The following is a 14811-nucleotide window of genomic DNA, read 5'->3' as shown; positions in this document are numbered from 1 at the left end:
TTTTAGGAAATGCAAGAAGTGCCATGTGTAAGAGGTGAAAAGGTAAGACCGAATTATAAAAGGTTTTGCAACCTTTTCTAAGAAACAGGAATCTCATCCCCAAGTGGGGTGTTCATTGCTGGTGATGGCAGAAGACACTGAGCTTGCAGGGGAATGGACAGAGGTGGCATAAATTAGGCGTTTCTGAATAAAAAGTTGAGAGCCAGTGGGAAAGAGTTGGTTTGGTAGAGTTGTTGCTAGGAGAGAAGGATCAGAATCTGAAGTCTCATCTTAGGCAGAACCTGAATGCATCCTAACTACCCAGTTTCCTCTTTCTCAGGGGGGTAAGGTTAAGCTTAAATGTGTTGCCCAGCACTGCTTGCCTGGAGAATTTTAAGTTGAGGACCTCATACCTGCCTATAAAATCAGTGCCTCAGGGCCTTCCCTTTAGCAACAAAATTAGTCCCTGGCACCTACATGGTTCTTGCTTCCTTTTATTTTACCTTTTATGTCGCCTGAAGGCAGTTCTTTTGACTTGCATAATTCCCTCCTCTAGCCTGGGGCCTCATATAAACTCTGCAGCACCGCTAATATTTCATTGTCATTTTCAGCTCTATTACAACTTTCTCTCAATCATTCTTTAGAACAGGAGATGTCATCTAGAGGGGTTCTGCGGCACGCATAAATGAGTTATGAATCCTCATGATTTCAAGTGGGTACCAAGCCTCTTCCAAGCAGAACCAGGCATCTGGTAGTTCTGATGTGTGAAAAGGACATTATGCATATGTATGCAGAGACACATGCCCTCCAGCGCTTCCCAAGCACTTGCCACACTCACTCACACACACACCATCTGCAAGGAGACCTGAAAACTGCTTGAAAGGAACTTGCTTTAACCTTTCCTTTCTTTTCTCTCTTCTCTTAGCCATTTGTCAATTTTCTTTTACCTTACTCTGAAAGGAGTAAGGAAAGGTTTGTCTGAGTGTGCACATTATGGGCTATAGACAACTTTGCACATATGTGGGCAGTCAACCATCAGCAGCTAAAGAAGAAAATGAGAACAGCGAGAAATCACTATCAGCAGGAGAAAAGATCAGGTAGCTAGATTATACCCACATAGATCCTTTTGCCTGAACTCCCTGGATCATGGAGAGTAATGCTAAAAATTTTTTACTAGAGGGCCACCCTAGTGGCACAGGGTTAATTCTCAGCCCTATCAAGCTATCACGAGCCACTGCAGCAAGAGTTTGATCCCCGGCCAGGGAGCTGACCCACATGGCACAGCACACCTCTACTCTCTGGCCCCCTCAGCAGTGTATTTTGCCTGTTCTGCTCCTGATTCTGTCTCTAGTGAATTCTTTCCCACCCAATACCTTTTGGTTACACCCCAGTTCTTGTATGCATAAATAAAATAAAAATGAATCTTTTAAAAAAAAAGGTTTTGGGGCCCTCCCTGGTGGCGCAGCGGGTTAAAGCACGGCACTGAGAATCTAAAGCCACTTCCTCATGAGTTCGATTCCCGCCTGCCCCGGAGGCGACCACATGGCGTGGCAGACCTCTCCTGACCCGCCCACTGCTCCCCTCAGCAGTGTACTTCGTCGATCTGCCTGTTCTGCTCCCCGCTCTGTCTCTGGTGAATTCTCTCACCCTCCGCATCTCTGGCCTGTACCCCAGTTCTGTACAAATAAATAAATAAATCTTTAAAAAAAAAAAAAAAAAAGGTTTTGACTGAAAGTCTTCAATAACTTGAATTTTCCCAGATTTCATATGCAACACAGAGATTATCACCTAAAAGCAAGGTGTGGCAGAGAAAGGCCTCTGGATACTCAGACAGGGAGGACAACTCTGGTTAACATATCCTTTACTTATACTTGAGTTTCTTTTTAGTTAAGTCTCTGGGGCTTTGGCTTAAACCTGAATTTGAACCCTAGCTGTTACTATCTTCTTGTATGACCTTAACCAAGTCATTTTACCCCCTCATTTGTATGAAGATGAAAGTAACCTACTTATGGAATGGTTGTGAGGTTTAATGGAGCTCACTAATATAGTCCTTGCAATAGTACGTGACACGTAACAAGCCCTCCTTAAGTGCAAATTTCTCTGTCTTAGTTAGCAGTAGACTAAGGGGTATTCTGGGACCCCCATACTTTCACACCCTAAAGAAATTTTGCCACCCATCCCAGAAAGACAAGCTGTATTCTCCGTGTGTAAGATCTTTAATAGGATGTACTCAGAGAGGGAAGAAAAGAACAAATATAGTTCACCGATGGAACACTCAAGTTACCCATCCCCTTGTGTGTAAATGACTTTCCAAACAGGATTGATGCAAAGTGGGGCAGCCGGAGCCCCAACTTGCCTGCCACAAGTCTAAGGCACCTTCTGCCTGGGAATCATAGGAAAAGGACAAAAGAGGAAGTCTGGGTGGAAGTAGCAAAAGCTGCTATTGTGAGTGTCCCACGTTTCTCACTTATGTTTTTTCCATGTCCTCCAAGTCCCTGGTGCAAGTCCACAGCTGAGATGCAGGCATGCCCTCTTCCATGTGTCTTTCTGCTCCACGTGTCTTCTCTCCTGTCTCTCTCCAAGTGTTCTCTGTTATCTTCACCTGGTCGCTCAGGAACTGAGAGAACATGGAACCTCCCCTTTTTATGGAAATTCCTCTCTATCATATTTTCATATTGTTAACATCATCTTGGACACTTTGTTTAGTTTGTTTCCTTATTTCTAAAAATGGACTCATAAATACCACCCTATCTGTTGTATTTCTTTTTTATGAAATTAAATAGCAGCAGGGTAAAGTTATTTTGTAAAGTAAACTTTCCAAGGAGTCAGAAATTATTATTATCATTATTTGTGGTTAGTTGGTGGTAGTGGTGGGAATACTTCAGAGATCACAGTTACAAAGATATTTGAAAAAGTCCATTTGTGGTAGACACAGATTGTCATCCTCTATCCCCTAGGAAACAGAGGCAGCCATCCATTGAGGCTAATTACTATCCACCTTTTGGTGTGAAGAGTGCCAGATACCTAATATATGTGTGAGGTAGAAAGATTTGGGAACTAAAAAGACCCTCTCTTCCTTTTGAGAGGGGTGCATACAAGGTGAAAAACCACTCTTCTTTACATCCTACAATAAGTGTGCTATTATCATTCCTGAAGTTTAAAGATGTAACATGATAGCCAAAGCCCATAGGGTTGATACCGAGCCAGAAACTCTGATACTCACAGATTCTCTTAGTTTTTGTCACTTTCTACCGCCTAAAGATGGCACTCATGTGCTTTTCTCTATCCCTCTACCATGTAAGTAGGGGTGAAAAGATGGGTCTTAGAGATAGGGAAGTAGATTAGGCCCTTAACCAAGTTGCCAGAGGCCTGGTTTTATTATGAGAGCTGCCTGAATCCCTTTTCTCAGTAATTTCAACACTTTGTCTCCCTAGCCTTACCACCCCATTTGGAAGTAGAAAGGGCTAGTGGCAACCTGTCCCTGGCATGGCTTGGCATTGTGGGACAGAGTGGATTCGAACCCCAGTCAACCACCTCCTGCAGTTGTTTTACCTGGTTTAACTTATGCATCCCCTCTGAGACTTGCTTGCTGCTCCTGTATATGAGTGCACTAGTATATGTACTGAGTAGGATTTTCCTGAGAACTAGATGAGATAATCTATTTAAAATCTCTTAAAAAGAACATAGTTCAGAGAAAATGCTAAACAAAAATATTCTTTCCAGTTCTTCTTTCCTTTGACTTGTAATAATAATTCATTGCCACTTACTCTGGAACACTGTCTTTCTAGAACACGCTTATTTATTAAACAAAGCGAAACATAGATATTTATGAGTCTTGAAGAGTGGTAAAGATCAAGAATTCCTATATTTTGAATGCTATAAGAGAGAAATATGTAAGGTTATGCTGTAAATTCTTAGGTGGAGGGATAAAATCATACTGGGGATTGAAAAGGTGGAATGTGATTTAAGTGTTGCAAAAGTAGAATTTTAATAAGCAATGAGGCATTGACAGAATGAGGAAAGACATACATATAGTGCAGTGCTTTATTTGGTTTAACAAAACCTATTTGGATAAACCGATTCACGCTGAGATAATAGATGTTCTCCTGAGCTGTGTTTGCAAGTTAGAAAGAAGGCAACTCAAAGGCAGATTGAACCATTCTCTTGGGGAGATGCTTCTCCTTGGCTGTCAGTACACATAGGCAGTTGGGCAGCAGACCTTGCACAAGACCATAGCTCCCTGCTGGACAGCAATCTTCAAGGAAGCAAGGGCTTGGCCTGCTGTATCCAGATGTATTTGCCGAATTTTGAACTTTGGATGAGTAAAAATGATCCCTGATACACCTCAAACATTAATGTCTAAGTGGAGTACGATCCAGAAGAAGAGAACCTACTGATTTTTTTTGGTAATAGCAATTCTCCTGGAACATTTCCTGAAGATCCCCCTGAGCAGTTTTGCAAATGCTGATTATTTTTTTGAACATGTAGACAGCTTTTTCTTGTTTGTTGTACAGCTGTGAATGAGGGAGCATTAGTTCTCTAGGGACCTGAACATATGTTCTCTTCCTGAGAAAATCTGGAAGAGAACCCCAAAGGAGATAGTGTACCCCTTTCTCAGCCAAGAAAGGAAAATCCTGCCTGAAATGCTCCCTCACTCAATGAGTAAAATGGTGATCTGGGAATAGAACTTTATAAACTTTTCTAAGTCTTTATGTGTTCAAATGAAGAGTGAATAGACATGTGAGGCAGGAATTCTGGGTTCATTTCTTTTTAAAAAAATATTTATTTATTTATGCATATAAGAACTGCAGTACAGGCCAGAAGTACAGGGTTGAGAGGACTCACCATAGGTTGAGTGGGGAGCAGAACAGGTTGATTGATTGAGGGGAGCAGTGGGTGGGTCAGGAAAAGTCCGCATCATCATGTGGGTCACCTCCCTGGCCAGGGATTGAACTCATGCTGCAGTGGCTGCAGATTGATTCACAGTATAGTGCTTTAACCTGTTGAGCTACCAGGGAGGGCCCTGGGTTCAATTCTTGATCTTTTACCTTAAGTATTGTGTGAAACACCCTCCAAACTTCATTTTCTGCCCCTTGAATAAACTTAGGTCAATGGGCAAGGCAAGATGCCTACCCTGCTGATGCTTCCATTTTTATTTACATTTACTACAATTGGGAGCTGGAAGAATACTTACTTTTCTAGTTCAGTTTTCTCAATACACAGATGAGAAAAGTGCAATATAGAGAGGGAAAGTCATTTGCTGCAGGCCACAAAAATCACTTAGAAGCATCACTAAGATTAGAGCCAAAGTCCTCAAACTTCCAAGTCAAAAGTTAAGAATTTTTGATTTTTAAAAATCTGATGAAACCTATGGACCTTCGGGGAGGTGGAGATAGGACGGTGGCAAACACATCACACATATAAACAAGTGGAATCTGCCAACTGTTTAAGGTGAATTCTTGGAGTTCAGATGAAAAAAAAATTAATACTACACTTTATTTTTCAAGGTATCAGATGTTCAGAAGAAACATGTTTATATGTGAAGAAAAGTGTGCCTTTGGCTTTTTTTGTTTAATAATTTCATTTGTGTGGAAATCATTTCAACACGATTGGAACAAGTCTAGGTTTATGTCTGCCCTCAAAATAAATCTTACCTCTTTTGCTGATGGCATTTTCTGATTTTTCAAAAGCTAATTCCCCCCCTTAAATATTACATCTGTTTTTACTCTTACATGTGTTTGGCTAACTTCAGTGCTTGACTTATGTACCCAGATAACACATGAATGAGCTGACTAAGCAGAAAGGCTTTCCTGTCAACCGAGCCTGAAGGTGGCCTCTACTCACTAGTTATTGAGTTGAATCTTTGGCCAAGGTATATTAGAATGTTCTGTTCTTTTTGAAAATATGTAATCCTCAATCCCATTCAGAGCTGTTGATTCAGAATTTTAGGGAGCAGAACCAAAAATCTATATTTTTACAACCTTCCCAGGTTACTTCTTATGTACAATCACAATTGAGAACTGCCTTCTTCAAAACTTGCCCAAATAGTTCAGTCTTTAATAATACTAAAGATAGTTCTGCCTAAATGACTCTTACTTTTGAAGAGACTAGGTAATGAAGAACTCAGAAAGCACATTTGAAAACATAACTGTATTATGCTAAAATATATAAACCTGCCATTTTTCAAGCTATTCTTTATCTCTGTGAAATACAAGGAAATGCATGGCCTGGTTTAGGCCACAGTAGGCAGTGTATAGAGTATAGAGACTTATCTGTGGGCCTCATTTTTAAGAAACATCCTTAGTATACAGATTTATTTTTATAGTCAATATTTCATGTAGTCTTGGAAGAAGAATTTCCCCCTGAGTTATGCTTAAAAAGTAAAGGAATATCAAATGCATTATTCCAAAAATTGCTTCAGCAACTGGTGAATATGAACGGCATGTTTCTTAGCATCATAAAAGCAAACACACATGTTTATGTACTGCTTAAAAAGAATATTGTAAGAATTTCTAAGACTGATATTTCCTAATTTCAAAATGCATTAGATCTGAAAGTAAGAAAAAAATATATAGTAAACAAGTGAGTGGATATTTGTTGCTTTGCACCAAGTTATTGAGCTACTCAGATCACTTGAACTCTAAGCTCCAGCACCACTAACACTGGACAGCCTAGAACTCCAGAGTGTCTGGAAGACATCAAGTTCCCTGAAGGCTATACAAAAGCTATTCTTTTTTTTTTTTTTTTTTAAGTTTTTTTTTTTTTTTTAGACATACAGAACTGGGATACAGGCCAGAGGTGCAGGGCCAGTGAGAGGATTCACCAGAGACAGAGCCAGGGGGCAGAACAGGCAGATCCATGAAGTACACTGCTGAGGGGAGCAGCAGGAGAGCCAGGAGAGGTCTGCTGTGCCATGTGGATCACATCTGGGGCTGGGGATCCAACTCACAATGAGGTGGCTGCAGCTAGCTTGCAATACTGCATCCTAACCTGTTGCCCTACCAAGGAGGGCCCCCAAAACTATTCTTTTAAGACCTAAGGCTGCTTTAGTTATCTTTAGGAAATTTCTAGAAATAGACATTCAGCTACTTTTCACCCTCCTGTCTTCAGGTTTTCAATTCTCAAGTTTCCTAATGGGTTCATATGCCTTGTGCTTCTGTGTGGTCACTTCTGAGTTCATGTTCCTTTATTCCAGGAGTGTGGTCTGAGCGAGATCTTTATCCAGCTACATAGAACATAGGACATTTCAGCCTCAGAATTTCACCCCTAGAAAATGGAAGCTTTGCTGAATCAGCAGATTAAGGTGTTCTTGGGGATGGCTGTATTCACTGACACCCAACTCAGTCAAAACCCAGGTGCCCTGGGCTATGTGATATTTGGCCTATAAAATGCCCACAAACTTTAAGTCATGTTGGTACATGTTGCATCAAGACTGTGCCATTGTCTTTTCTTTTCCACAGAGACAATGGTCCCTATTGCAGTTTATTAAACGACCCATGCAGTGCACTGTTATTCTTCCTGTTGGTATTCATGAATGACCTGCAGGCATCGATCAATAATCAGTCTTTTAGTTAGGACAGAGGGAGAAAAAAAAAAAAAGAAGAAGAAGAAAATCCATTGGTGCACTGCATTCAGCTGTGTTTAAGAGGTCTTATCATTAAAGCAGCAGCAGGCATTCATAAACCAAGCTTGCAGGCAGCTCTGGACATGCAGGATTAAAATAATCATCCATCAGGCTCTGTCTCATAAATGTTTTCCTTTGACTCTTGGCAGGATCTCCAACCTGATCATGTGCCAGTTGACATGGGAACACTGAGGCCAGCAATTTAAGGATTTTCACGTTTGCTTGCAGTGGTAAGATTTAATGATATAAAAATGAAGGATATTTTATATTACTGGGCTCTTGAATTTTTTCTACTCTATATGGACTGAAGTTGTTTAGGTAAAATAGTTTTGACCACAGAAGCCATGTCTGTATTAAATCCCCTTGCAAAAACATAGTAAATACAAGGGGAATCTATTCCCCATAAGTATTAAATATAGTATCATTAGGATCAGTAATTATAGTATTCAGTGAAAACAGGGAAACTAACATGTAATATCAAGTTTGTTTCCTTGTTTGTTTGGTTTTTGATTTCTGCACATTTAGACCAAGTGGCAGGGAATGATTTCCATTTTGAAACTGTTTTGAATCAGAAGAGATAACAAACAGAGTTGAAGATCAGTGAGAAAGAAGATGACACTCTGATTTTAGTACCTCGAGGGCAGTTATGTCTTTAACATGCTCAAGAGATTGCATTTCTGAAAGAGTCAAATCTGTAGTAAGTTAAGAGACTGCATAAAAATAATGTCTGATGCTTATGGTGTGGTGATATATACTGGATGCTTGTAGCTGTAGAATGCTCCTTAACAGGGGAGTTATAATGGTGAAGATGCTGGCAGATGGATAACAAATTGCATTACTGGAAGATCATTTTGAAAAGACTTCTGTGTGTGTGTGTGTGTGTGTATTTAAGCACACACTTCTAGATCTGAGGCCAAAACATAATATTAAATATTCCATTAAACAGTCTATAGTTTATTCAAAAGAATCAGTCTTTGGATATGTTTTTGATATAAAGTAGAAAATACACCATGATGTATCAAACAAAATTATATGAGCCCCCAAGTAGATTCTTTGGACCCTAAATTATTGAATTTAATAAGTTGAATTACCGTCCTTTCAAGTCAACTTGTTGAACTCAGTCTACTTAGAGAGAGACTATATTAAAGCACATTTAATTTTCCAGGAGCTACTATTTTAGTGTATTTGTATATTTGGTTCATTTTTTTCCCTTTTTTATTGTAACCTTGTAGCAGGTCCATGGCACACAGAAAACAATTGTGACATTTTGCCAACCTATTTGTCCTATTTTGTATGCTACACATGAGAATATACCTATGAATTTTCAAAGAATGTTTTGGCAACTCAGCATTCATATTTAGCCTTCTAAGAATATTCTTCTCAAATTTCCCTGCTGCTTTTTTCAGTTATGTTATTGCAGTAACTTTTAGATTAACAGCTGTATTCACATAATCTACTTATGGAACAAAGGAAGAACAATTGTGAAATAGCCTGAAAGGTGCATTATTTAACCTGATACCTGGAACTGATGATACAAAGTCATACTTTCAAGCTTATAAAAAATAGATGAATGTACAATCATGATTTGTTTTATCTATATTCCTCTGAAACATTAAATTACTTTGCACTTGATTTTGAGGTTTTAGTTCATGATTTAGAAATGCTTTCTAGGAATTACCATATGTAAGTCATGTTTTCTCATGTATTCATGGAATTCAAAATAAATCTCACTTGGATAGTCATTAAAGCTCAGATGTCAGAGGCCCAGAGTAAGCTGACTAAGGCTTTGTAAAATCCCAAAGTCTGAACAATTTGAGGAGAAAAATAAAATCAGACAAGTCATTAGTCTTAATAAACTCATAAGCCTCTATGAAAGTAGTTATTTGTTAATAACTTACTTTCAGACCACAGAAGCCATACTTTCATATGAGATCTGTATATCAACTTATTTCTTTTATCAAGAGTGAAAATCTACCAAACAAATCCAAAAGATTTTGATAAACTGATTTATGCCATTTGGGATATGGGTTTTCCTGGAACTAACCTTGGAGCTCCTAATCTCTGCAGAGAACTAGAAGATTCTAAATCCTGCATCTACAATAAGAGTAGAGAAGATGCCCCAGGAGTGTATTGTCTTGACTAGCTAAGCTTGCTCAAGAATGAATCCAGAGATGCAGAGTGGTAGAGGAGAGAAAAAATATTTTAGGAATCAATGGACCTAAATTCTACTCTTAACATCATAACTGCTGTAGCTAGAGAAGTTTTTCTTAGATTATAATCTGTAAAATGAGATTAGAACTCACTGCACTCTGCTGTAGATGTACAAGATAAAATAATACATGGGAAATACTTTAAGTAACTTAAAATAACTATACAAGATTTGTTGATGCTAGGAAATTGATTACTTATGAATTACACTTGTCTGATTTGAAAGATGTTAAAAATCATCTTCATAGATGATTGATGATTCATTGATCAAAGACTGTTGCTCTGAGCTCTAATATACTTTTTTTTTCTCATATGATGACAATAACAAAAGTTAATTGTTATAACTGTCACTGTCTTGTATTTGAACCTGTCCCTGGTGTTTATGCTGCTGATGCCTAATTTTTGTGACTTAGAATTTCTCCAAAAGGAGAGCACAAGGGAGAATAGAAACAATATAGCCATTGCCAATAATGGGGGTTTCTCTGGTGGCCCAGGGGTTAAGTCTCAACACTATATTGCTACAGTCTTTGATTTCCAGCCAGAGAGCTGACCCACACGGCACAGCAGACCTCTCCTGATCCCCCAACTGCTCCCCTCAGCAGTGTATTTCAGCAGATCAACCTCACTCTGTTTTGTGCCTCCCCACTCTGTCTCTGGTGAATCCTCTCACCCCCAAGCTTTTGTCCCATAGCCCAGTTCTTCTATGCAAGAATAAGAGCAAGAACCTTGGGTTGATCTTGGAGATAAATGTGCTTTTCTTACATGCCTATCTGTAACTTGTTCGATGTATAGTTTTTACTAACTCAGATTCTCTCCATATCTTCATGTACCTTGCCTTCTGGCTTCAGCATAGAATCCAGTTTTTTGGTTTTTTTTTTTCTTGTTTGTTTTGCTTGGCTATTGACCCACAGCCCTCTTTTTCCATAAATTATGCTTTAAGTGTTTGATCTCTAAATACTCCCATGGCCTAAGTTGACTCTCTTATTCATTACAAATGTTGTAGACAAACAATACCAATTGAGGGGTAACTGTCTCAGGTCAAAAGACACAATTTACCTGAATACACAGAAGTTTTTGCCCTTGCAAAAAACTCTTGGTCACATGTCCTTTTAAAATAAAGCAGTGATTGTTGGAAAATATCATTTAGATAACAAACAGGAAATACCAACAATTACACAAGTTACAGAGTTCTGCCAGAGCTCCAAGTTCATGTAGTAATGTTAAAAGCAATCAAGAATTATGAATAATGGATTAAATAATTAATCACAGTGATCTAAATTTCTATCCAAAGTTCTAGAAACGAATGTTAACATAATGGATGTGGCTGACATATGAAATAACAACCAAGTGATCATTCATTTACCTTTTTAAAAAGGACATTTCACACCATCCAAAACTTCACCATTGTGGATATACTTACCAGTGTGCATTACCATCTTCGTCCTTCGTTCCAGTATCCCCAACAACATGAGAACATCATTTGTATTTTTTTTCTACAACTCTTACAAACTACTCTTATTCCTACCAGTATGTTCTCCTAAGAGAACAAAAGTAAGTAATAATTTCTTCAACCTGGGTATATAGCCTTTTATGTTCTCATGTAGGATCCTCATTTAAACTCTTTTGAAAAGAGTTAATCTGAAAGAGTAACCAAAGAGAAAAAAAAATAGAAATACACATGAGAAATATTATAATAAAATAATCCATTCTGATTTCAATGTATTTTTTTTTAAAGATTTATTTATTTGTACAGAACTGGGGTACAGGCCAGAGATGCGGAGGGTGAGAGGCTTCACCAGAGACAGAGCGGGAAGCAGAACAGGCAGATCGACGAAGTACACTGCTGAGGGGAGCAGTGGGCGGGTCAGGAGAGGTCTGCCTCGCCATGTGGTCACCTCCGGGGCAGGCGGGGATAGAACTCATGCGGAAGTGGCTTTAGCTTCTTAGCGCAGTGCTTTAACCCGCTGCGCCACCAGGGAGGGCCTCAATGTATTTTTAACTGACCTCTTTAACCTGAAAATTATAATTCTTAATTTCTACAGCAGACCCTACTACTAACAACTCAATGAACCAGTTTTCTTGGGATCTTGCTGATCCAGATACCTTTCCTATTATTTCCAGTGTTCCCAACTCAAAATGTAATTTCTCTTTTCAATTATTGACCTCTGCTTCTCTTCAAAGTTAAAGTGAAGGTGAGGTATAATCAGCAAAGGGGCCTCCTTAGGACCCTTTCTAATAATGGGATCTTGAAAAGATGGAAATTGGCAGAAACTCAAGTAGGGTGTCTAAAATGTGAGCTACTATCATTAGCATTTTACTGAAGTTCCACAAAATGGCAAGTATTTTGTATTCCAGACATCTATTATTACTTAGTAGCAGATCAAAATAGCCCATAAATAATAATAGGAACCAGAGAACTACTCAATCTGCTGTGATTCCATCTATCACTAAGATATTTTTGGTGTAATAAAGCAAAAAGATGAATTTCCTCTAATTTTTGAGCTTTGCATCTGACAAAATATCATGAAAGCACAGTGACTTAGGGAAAATTGCGACATATTGAGAGCCTCTGATAAACTGCAATCTTTATACCATTAAAGGATTCTACTGAATAGAAGGAGAAAGGGAGAAATATTTTTATAATGTATTTTCTTGTGTCTTAATCATTTACGCAAATTCTAATTCTAATTTAAAGACACATTCTAAAAATACATTATAAAGACATAATATGATCATGAGAAATACTTTTTTAAGTGGTTAACATACAATTTCTGTTGGTTTGGAAGTACAGAGGACAAGGAGACTAAGAAACAAATTGTGTAAGCATGCTATGATGTAATCTTAACACCAGACAAGACTCCCTCTGACATTCCATTCCCTGCTTACTTAGTCTGTATACACATGATTATTTTAGAATTATTCAAGGATTTGTTTTAATTCTTGGAGCTTTTGTGTTGTTCATAAAGCTATATTGTTATATTGCCATGACACCACCATAACAACTATTGTATCTTAGGATTCCCCTGAAATCCTGATTTAATAAACAGGACATCTCAGAATTAAAGCATCTTTAAATATTAATTGCTCTTATGAAAGATATTATAACTTTCTTTTCCTTTCTCTAGTTATTCACTAGTAATCTACATGATCCTTTGTTGATCCATTCACTGAACAAATATTTATTGAGCACCAAGTAGGTTTTGCTGGGCATTGTTTGGAATACTAAGGGTATTGAATTAAACCAATGAAGTCTTTGCCTTCATGGATTACTTTCTAGTGGAGATGAGCAATGAACAAAACAAAAATCTAAAATGCATAGTGTATAAATATTCTTTACATCGATGTATATTTTTTGTATAGATGAATACCATGGGCAATAATTAAATGGGGCTGAATTTTGTAGCAGCCTACCAATTTTTTTATATATAAAGATACTTTAAAATAGGACTTGGAAGAAATGAATGAGCAAGCATTTCTGATATCTGTGGGAAAATTTTGTAGGCTGCAAAAAATAGTAAAGTCTCTGAGAAGAGAGTATCTGACATATTTGAAAAAGCAAGAAAGGTATTAAGGTTGGATCAGAGTGACAGATTCTGAGATCGCAAGAGAGGCAAGATGGAGCCAACTATGTAGGAGCCTGATCTAATAGAATGAATGAGATAGGGAACCTATGGAGGTTTGGATGGAGTAGTGGCATGATTGATCTAACTTATATGATCTAACTTATTTTTAAACATTTATTGATTTATGCACACATAATGGGGGTACAGACCACCAGAGGTGCAGGGGTGGTTAGAGGATCCACCAGACACAGAGTGGAGAGGAGAACGGGGAGATCCACGAAGTACACTGCTGAGGGGAGCTGTGGGAGAGGCAGGAGAGGTCTGCTGTGCCATGTGGATCACCTCTGGGGCAGGGATGGAACTTGCACCAAAGTGGCTGCAGCCAGCTTGCAAGTACTGTTTCCTAACCCATTGCACTACCACGGAGGATCCTGACTTATAATTTTACAGAGATCATTGTGGCTGCCAGGTGGCAAGTGGAAGGCAATAGACTGGGTGAACAAAGAAAACCTAAATGGGAAGATCACTGAGAGCATTCTGCAAGGATTCCGATAAGAGGAGAAGATAAAGTTCTGTGCCTACTTGGAGAGGCCTGCCTTGACTGGGATCTGAAGAAGTAATGAACATTTTATCAGTGTTATAGTGGACGGAAAGAGATGACAGTTACTGAAATACAGATGCTGATGATAGCTGTCTTGGTCCCACAGATAGCAGCAGTGAGGCTCTAGGAAGGAGGGCAAGGGGTGTTGAGAGCAAGGCTTGAGGGTGGTAAGACACACCTTTCCCACAACACAGAGAGTTATTAGAGTGACACTTGAATTTGCTGAGGAGATAGTTGTCATTCTGAAGAATGGAATTATTCAGAACACACAGGTGCTTGCTTGATTTGTGCCAATAGTGGTTTTTGGTGATTTAACTTTACACTGTGATTTAACTCTCAATTCTTCATTCCAGAATCCTGTAGGTCCTCTTTAATCAGAAGATGCCTCCCCCAATACCCTTTAAATTATGTTATATTATTTGAGTCACCAGATTCAGATTCAGCTGTGGAACTTATTATTGCACTTTAACAGCATTTTGGAAACTTTATACCAATGCTTTCCTACCAAACTACTTGTAAACTGAACCCCTTCTATTCTCCCCATTGTTGATGTAGTAAATGGATGAATAACAATCCATATGATTCTCCCTTCACTTCCTCCACTTACTTCTAAAACAGTGTTCTGTCACTCTGTTCCTTTTGTACAATATTAGTCACTCAAGTTTTGTACATCTTACATGCCCTGAGTGAAGGTATGTGCTTTGCAAATCCTGGTGACCTCCTTTGTCCTAACTTTCTGTCTCTGTAGCATTGACTTAAGAACTGCTGCTGAATCGTAAATGACTCTTCAGCTTTCTTCTTTCCATCTAAGACACTTGTAAACCAGCATTTTTTTT

The 14811-nt window shown here is 38.6% G+C and overlaps 1 protein-coding gene across 6 annotated transcripts in view; it reads left to right on the top strand.

Moving 5' to 3' along the window:
- Positions 1 to 14811, top strand: part of SEMA6D (sema domain, transmembrane domain (TM), and cytoplasmic domain, (semaphorin) 6D) — a 569283-nt gene that overhangs the window by 201284 nt on the left and 353188 nt on the right. For all 6 annotated transcript variants that reach the window (XM_012728615.1, XM_012728612.1, XM_012728614.1 and 3 more), the window contains exon 2: positions 7753 to 7833. The gene's annotated coding sequence lies outside the window, so the exon portion shown is untranslated. The remainder of the gene's footprint in view (positions 1 to 7752; positions 7834 to 14811) is intronic.

Source organism: Condylura cristata, unplaced genomic scaffold, assembly GCF_000260355.1.
Source record: "Condylura cristata isolate star-nosed mole 26May11 unplaced genomic scaffold, ConCri1.0 scaffold00023, whole genome shotgun sequence".
In the NCBI taxonomy this organism is placed as follows: Eukaryota; Metazoa; Chordata; class Mammalia; order Eulipotyphla; family Talpidae; genus Condylura; species Condylura cristata.
This window is presented reverse-complemented; position numbering and strand designations above follow the sequence as displayed.